This window comes from Rattus norvegicus, chromosome 18 (genome assembly GCF_036323735.1).
Source record: "Rattus norvegicus strain BN/NHsdMcwi chromosome 18, GRCr8, whole genome shotgun sequence".
Lineage (NCBI taxonomy): Eukaryota > Metazoa > Chordata > Mammalia > Rodentia > Muridae > Rattus > Rattus norvegicus.
Window position 1 is genome coordinate 72,400,655 of NC_086036.1, and position 8,069 is coordinate 72,408,723.

The 8,069-nt window shown below is 46.7% G+C and overlaps 1 long non-coding RNA gene across 1 annotated transcript; it reads right to left on the reverse strand.

Moving 5' to 3' along the window:
• Window positions 1–2,025: 2,025 nt before the first annotated feature.
• Window positions 2,026–7,082, reverse strand: LOC134483054 (uncharacterized). The gene is made up of 3 exons (XR_010059892.1): window positions 6,908–7,082; window positions 5,315–5,956; window positions 2,026–3,216 (listed from the first exon to the last, which is right to left on the reverse strand). It is a non-coding gene; the product is annotated as an uncharacterized LOC134483054 (long non-coding RNA).
• Between the last annotated feature and the right edge of the window lie 987 nt (window positions 7,083–8,069).

Sequence of the window (8,069 nt, forward strand, 5' to 3'; positions counted from 1 at the left end):
CAGTCTGCTTTCTTATAGAACCCAGGACCCACAGATGCACCACCCACAAAGGGCTGGGCCTTCCCTATCAACCACTAACTAAGAAAGTGTCCTAGAGTTAGATATAACAGAGGCATTCTCTCCATTGAGGCTCCCTCCTTTCAGATGACTCTAGCTGTGTCAGGTTGACATAAAAGTAGCCATCACAGGGGTTGGGAATTTAGCTCAGTGGTAGAGCGTTTGCCTAGCAAGTGCAAGGCCCTGGGTTCGGTCCCCAGCTCCGAAAAAAAGAAAAAAAAAGTAGCCATCACAGACCTTTTCCTGCTTGTAACACTGCCTGTAACTGTTACCCAGAACAATTATTATGTATACATCATACAGTTTTCTGCCTGCGTGTATGCCTGCAGGCCAGAAGAGGGCACCAGACCTGATTATAGATGGTTGCGAGCCACCATGTGGTTGCTGGGAATTGAACTCAGGACCTCTGGAAGAGCAGACAGTGCTCTTAACCTCTCCCAGAACAATTATTAAGAGTCTATGTGAAACGCTGACTTCATACAAGCAACCGGGGATAATCTTCCCATTTCAAATTCTAAGCCTTCATCACAGCTGCCAAGGGCTTGGTGTCTTCTTAGGTAGTACCATACATATGGGTTTCTGGGGATTAAGGTGACCACATCTTTAGGGGTCATGTCTTTACCTACCACTCAGATTTACTGATGGACTGGATTTGGTTAGAGAGCAAAGTAACTTGCGACAGTTTCTGAGTCTCCTCTGGGCCAGCAAGATGGAACCATCACTTAGGAACGAAGTCTTGGAAGCTTGCAGCAGGTGGGGGAGGGAAGCATCAGTTCTGTTGGAGATTCAATAAGTTCATCATAGTTAGCAAAGCCTCGAACTGGGGCTTGGGATACTGAAGGAATATCATAAAAACAACAACAACAACAATAACCCCCACAAAACAAACAAGACAAACAAACAAAATAAAACAAAAAACCAAAAAAAAAAAACCCCAAAAAAACAACCAACCCCCCCCCCCAAAACCAGGCACTGAGTCCTAGCTGAGTCTCCTCAGTCAATAAACAGGCACTGAGCTCCGAAAAGTCATGAGAAGCTGGAGATACATAGACCTCCATCGATGATGGGAGGATGAATGGAGAAGCAGCTGGTCAGACAGGTTGCAGCTAATCTACTAAGTCAGATGTCATAGGCCACTGTGATGGTTTGGATATGCTCGGCCCAGGGAGTGGCGCTATTAGAGGGTGTAGCCTTGTTGGAGTAGGTGTGTCACTGTGGGGGTGGGCTATAAGACCCTCATCCTAGCTGCCTGGAAGTCCGAATTCTGTGGGCAGCTTCAGATGAAGATGTAGAACTCTTAGCTTCTCCTGCACCATGCCTGCCTGGATGCTGCCATGTTCCTGCCTTGATGATAATGGACTGAATCTCTGAACCTGTGAGCCGGCCCCAGTTAAATGTTGTTTGTATAAAAGTTGCCTTGGTCATGGTGTCTGTGCACAGCAGTAAAACTCAAAATAAGATAGCCACCAAATGTGGGTATGTTTGCAAGGCTCAGGTAGCCTCTGTGGCCTTAGGGAAGTGAACACACACACACACACACACACACACACACACACATACACACACACACACACACACACAGGCACCATGTTGGCTAAGGGTGGCTTGGGAAGAGAAAGGGGTAGGCCAACTATTCTAGTCAGCCTAGGGAGGGCCTAACAAGATAAACTTCCCGCTGAAAGGACACATGTGCCCTGGGCACTGGGGCTGGAGGGTGTCAAGGAAGAAGGCAGAAGTGTCCCTTCCCTCCTTTGGAATTGCCACTCTTAAATCAAACTGTTCAATCCAGGTGGAAGAGGGTTGGCAGGGGAGGGAGGGGAGAAGAAAGAGAAGCAGACGATGATAAAAAAAAATCAATAATGCTGCCCCATAAAATAAATTGAGATTTGTGGAATTCACTTCCACTTGACATCAAAGATGCCGATTTGGTGAATTCATTTAAGGCCAAATTGAAAGCGTATCATTTTAATCTGGCTTCCTAAGCTGCCCCAGCTGGGTGGCAAGGGCCCCAGGGGCTGGGTTCACTGTAACTTTCCATGTTTGTTTGAGGCCGGTCTTCACTGCTCCAGAGAAGCTAAGTCCACCCTGCTGGAGACATGGATGGCCTGCCAGGTACCCTCAGCATCCAGGGCTGCAGTTGAGTTTGAGTGCCTGAGAAGTTACTGAGACACAAGGACATTGGGCATCTGGTCTTGTGCAATTATTTTGAGCGCCTGAATATTCCCTCCTGCCAGCAAGAGTGGAGAGAAGAGAAAGGCGCTTGGAGCCCACAGAATGCTGTCTGGATGCAGTCCTTCAGAGCATTAGCTGGAAAAAATGGCGGATGGGCTGGGTCTAGAATCCTGGGAAAACAAACAGAGGTCAGATAAGCACAATGTGAATCTCCTTGATCCAGATCATCCCGGGAGAGAACAGGGCCAAACATGCTAGACAGAGCACATCCTAACAGAGGTTCACTTCCAGCCTCCTTTTGGAAGTTCTCTCTAGCCCAGGACACAGATAAATGGCTTGACGGTCTATTGTCTGGCCTGCTAGGAATGAGGTGAAGCCATGTGTAACCCAAGCGAATGGTAAGGCCAGGGCAGGTGTGGCTTGCACGATGCAGAAATGTGGGTAGACAATGAAGTACACCTGGAATGGGCACATTCAAGCGCAAACTTCAGAACCTGGCTAATGGGCTCCCGGCCCCTCAGCTTCCACACCTCACAGGTGAGGAGCAGAAGTAGCGGTCTTGTCACAGGAGATTATTCTATGCTCACATGATGAATGCTGCTGCTACGGAAACTAGCATAATTATCACATAGCGAACTTCCCAAGCCATTGAGCCATTCCTGGCCTCCACAAAGTGAAGGGTCAAGGGTCAAATCAAACATCTCCACGGCCCATGTAACTTGCTGAGGTTATGCCTCTGAGGGGTCCTTCCCTACCATGTAATTATCTCAGCAGCTTCCGCCCTTGAACCCTAGAACCGCAGAGTAAGACATTTGGGGATCTGGGGACGGGAACTGTCAACTCACGCAAGCTGTCCAAGAAGTGCAGTCGTGGTGGCTAGTCCAAGGCTATGCCCTCCCAGAGCCAAGTCTGCTCTGCTGGGTTCTTGCTGTGAGCTCCAGGATTCCGGCTTGATTTGACCTCCTCGAATTGAATGTTCACTTTAGCCTAGATTTGCAAAACCATTTGTGAATGCGCCCGTGCATGGGCTGTTTTCTCTAGGGTCTTAAAGAAAAAACTCATTTCAATGTCAAATTCACAGGCCCAAATTGAAATGTATTCTGAGCAGAGTGAGTGGCTCAGAATTTCCAGGCCCCTCGATCAGCAGCACGCCACATTGTAATTACACCTTTCTTTGTGCGTCAGCTGCAGGCCTGGAGAGGAAAATAGAAGATAATGCTGACCCTTTAGAGCAAAGAAAAGACTTTTGTGCTGGCTCCCTGAAAGGAGATGATGGGGGAGAGGGACACCTGAATCAATCTATCAAGGGAACAAAACCATTAGGATCTTCAACCTCCTCAGCCAAGATTGGTTCCACTCAACAGTTTCTGGAGTTTAACTCCTATTTCCTCAAATGTATTGGGAGGGAAGGGGCAATTGGATCATTTACTTGCTAGCACAGCTTGGCTCATTTAGGTCAAAGATGATTCCTTAGTATCTCCATCCTCAGCATGGGTGCGCGCGCGCACACACAGGCACATTCACACACTCACACACACAAGTGCATATATTCACATACAAAGGCATACACACAAGTGCACACATATGTGTACACACATGGGTATGTAGTCTCACACAAGTACACACGTACACACAGAAGCACACATGTACACATACCACACACATGACACAAAGCTTTATCTACTCATATAATCTATGCACAGGTACTTATATATGCCATATGCAAGCACACATTGTATTTCCCAAGCTTAATAACAGAGGCCTGTACTTTCCTGTTTTAAAGCCAGCACTATTAGACCATGGATTGGATCAAAGGAGAGGAACCAGATAAGACTGGAGTTAGATCATTTCAGGAAATGATTCTTGCTAATTTTCTCAGGATGCTAATGTGACTGAGAAAAGAACGTCTCCACTCTTAAGAGATGCTGACTGAGGTATTTAGGGATAAAGTTACAATATGTTTGAAGCTTTTTTTTTTCCTTTTTTTTCGGAGATGGGGACTGAACCCAGGGCCTTGCGCTTGCTAGGTAAGCGCTCTACCACTGAGCTAAATCCCCAACCCCTTGAAGCTTTTTTTTAATGTTCATGGATGTTTTTGAATAAATGTCCATGCACCATACGCTTGCGGAGCCAAAGAAGTTGAGAGGAGGACACCAGAGTCCCTGGAACTGGAGTTTTGAGCTGTCATGTGACTGATGGGACCTTAACTGATGTCTTCTGGAACAGAATTCAGTGCTATTAACCAGTAAGCTTAACCACCAGGCTCTCCAGATGTTTGAAGCTTGATCTGAAGTGAGTTAGAGGAAGAAGGAAAGAAGATACATAGAGGTGAGAATAAGAAAGAAATTAGAGAGAGAGGAGAGGGAGGAGAATAAACTAGGTTCGATGTTGGCAATCATTGAGTCTGAGGGCAGGCCAGAGATATAGTCATTGTTCTAAAATGTAAGTGTTATATTGTAAAAGCCAGAGAAACTGCACACAATGACCCCTGCCTCTTGCTCCCTCATGAGACTCCTCCTTGCAGCCTTTTCGACACCAGGGCTAACAGTTGTGAAGGACTCGTTATTTCTCGATGTCTGAGTAATGAGGCTAACTCCATTTTGCAGATAAGTGAGCTGAGCACAGGTGAGTGGCAGCCCACAAGGGTAGACGCTCAGGACTCAGGCAGAAGCTGTATCTTTAACAGCTGTGGGGGATCAACCACAGAGGCCAAGTTCAAAGCCTCTGTCAGAGCTGTTTCTGAAGTTGGCCATCTCTTCTCTGAAGCACTGTGCTCCTTAGACCTGACTTGAGCAGACCCGATCTGGACCAGGCCAGAGCACAGCACTGGGCTCCATGAATAGCATTAGTATCACTAACCCCTTGCTTTGAGAATGAAAGCCGCCCACGGTCTAGCATCCGGCTCCTTCACCTGCTGCTTGGCATGGGGTTGCTCAGGCTAGCTTTCTCTTTAGAACTCCTCATGATTCCCTACCTAAAGCCGCCAACACGCCATCCTGCACAGCCCAGAGCAGCCTCCCAGGGAGAATCCCACCTATGTTCCTGCCTCAGGACTCAGGAGTTTGCTGCTGTGTCCCTTACTTACTGTGTTCTTGTTGATCCCAAACCTTCTCTAAGCACACCAGTGTTTTGCTCAGAAAGCCATTCTTCTCCCATAGACTAGCCTATGTCCGATCTAACGGTTCCATTAGCCGTAGTTAGGAGCTAGGTTGGGGATGGGCATAGAACACCAGCGTTTCTATTGTTCTAATCAGACAAGCTCAGGGACTTCCAAGGCGGGCCCCCTCCCAGAGGCAGAGGCATTTGGGAAGTAGCCATGTCCTGCATCCTTCCTGGATACCATCAGGTATTGATGTCTGCCTCCAGCCTGAGAAGACATCCCTTGTATACAGAAGCTACGTCGCCTCAGGATTGCCTGCCTGGGGGAGCCTCTAAGTCATCCATTTTGGTTGAGTTCTCTGTTGAACACACTGCCCAGTGCTTTCCAGGTTACAATTGAATTGGTCAGTTATGAGGGGGGTGTGTCTCTTCCTGCTTTTGCTCACATCTGAGTTTCTTTTGCTCCCTGAGGACAGATGATAATTCCTTCTTTCCTCTTGGAATCCTGATCCATAACTGGGCTGAAGCAGGAGAGTGTTGGCGTGTCCTGACGTCTCCTGCATGGTTTGGTCTCAGTGGTTATTCCAAAGGGTTTGCCTGTCTTCCTGTCTTTTGAGAACTAGCTGGGCTGTAAATTTAAGAAGTGGGAAGAAAGTAAGGAGCAGAGGTTAAATGAAAACATTATAAATTAAAAATCAATACCATTTCTTATGGAAGGTGTTTCCACTGTCTCCAAGAACAGGACAACAGTGTTCCCAAATTTTTCTCTGTCCATACCCTCCTTTGACTCTTTAACTGACTCTTCTGTCCCCTAGAACTTTCAAGAAAGCTCCCAAGGTGAAGAGGAAAACTAACCAAAAATTAACAAACTGAAAATTTCTATCTAGCAATTTCCTACCATTTAGAGAGATTTCCCAAGCTTTAGAGTTCTATAGTTTGTATTTTTTTAAAAGCTATTTGACTATACCCCTAATCAAATTTCTATAATATTACCTCCATTTTCAACTCCTGTTTCCTCAAGATTCCACTGTGACCACCCCATGGGACAGCTCTGGTCTATACCACGGGTCACAGTCGAGAGCAGGAAAGCCCTGGCTGTGTCTGAGCCCGCTTTCTTAACTGTCATGGTGCCTGCTTGCTCCTTCTCTCTGGGGGCAGAGTTAATTGTGTTTGTGTGTTATTTCAGATGCCTTTGATAGCTGAGAAGTGTTCCTCAAGGCCACGGGCCTCAGTTACAAGAGTCGAAGGTTCAGGGAGACAATGAGTTTCAACAGCTTTAGGGTCAATAAGAACCCAGGGTCCCTGTCAGTCTCTGAATTCAAAGCAAGGCTTCTGTCAGGCAGGAAATATGATGCAAAACTGGGAAACAAGAAAAGACAGGGCCAGACTAAACCTCAGACTGCTGTGCTGGGAGGCAGAGAGGCAAGGCTCCCCCAGCAGATCCTGCCCCCACTATGAGCACAGTTGACAAACCACAGGTCCTGTGTTCTGAATCTCCTCATGAAATCCATGCCGTCAGCAGAACTTCCCGAAACACCATTTCCCACACCAGTCGTCTGCCTAGAAATCTGTGACTCACCATTCTACAAAAACTGTGTCAACATTCTGCTCTGCAGAGCAGGCACAAAGATGAATTCGCAGTGTTTTGTCTTGAAGGTGGCAGATGAAGCATGAACGGGAGAGGAAGATTTCCGAGTTCTCCAAAGAGTGTCACCATTCTCTGCTATGCTCGGAGAGCACCCCAATGCACGCTGCATCCTGAAATATAGCAAATAAACATGGACCTGCGCGAGCTCAGGGAGATCAGGATCGCTGTGCCTCAGTTTCCCTATATGGAAGGTGGACACAATGAGAGAACTCCCTTCAAAGAGATACCGAGAATGAATGGATACATGCTAGGGGTTTCGAATGGTGCCCAGGACACAGAATGTACTCTAGGAATGCTTGCTGGAGTTACTGGTTTTTTTTTTTTATCTATCTAAAATTAGGAGTAGCATGTGTTAATGAGAACCAAGATGTCAGTTTCCTGTGTTAAAATAATTAATCAGGGTGTGGGCATTAGATGGAAGTGACGCCAATACCTTGAACTCTTACATAAGCAAACCAAAAATCTAACTTGGACTCAGTTGCTGTAAACCACCAATTTAAAAGAAAGCCAGCAAACATAGATGGCCAACTGGTTATTAATTAGATGTTGTGAACCTCCCATTAGAATGGGACAAATGAGGCATTCTTTTTCCAAAACTGTACCCTGTCAGTTAATTAATTTGTTCTACTCCCCTATTCAACCTATAATGACCCATGCCCCACTTTGTGTTTGGAACTACCTGATTCTTGAATCGGGCAGTTCTGACTGCTCGAACAAACTCTAACACTTTTGTGCACCAAAGTTTATCTTTCAATGCCCCCAAAGGATGTGTAATGGACAGAGCTGAGCCTTCCAGGTTCTGAGCTCTGAGGCTCTCCTTGTCCATCTCTACCTCCAGGCAGGCCTACTTTGTCCTCAAACTTGCCAGTGCCCTCACTCCTCAGTGCTTGGCTCTCCATCAACAGTTATGTCTGTAATCCAGAGGTAGTGGGCTGTCCTGGGGTTGGAGGCCCTGCATTAGCCAAGCCCCACCCAAGTCATAAGGAAGAAACCTATTAATTCTTGTACCTAATGCTCTCACATTCCTGAAGTGCCCAGTGTGTGGAACATCTCACCCTCTTAGAAAGCACTCCCTAGAAAGTACCAGGAAAAG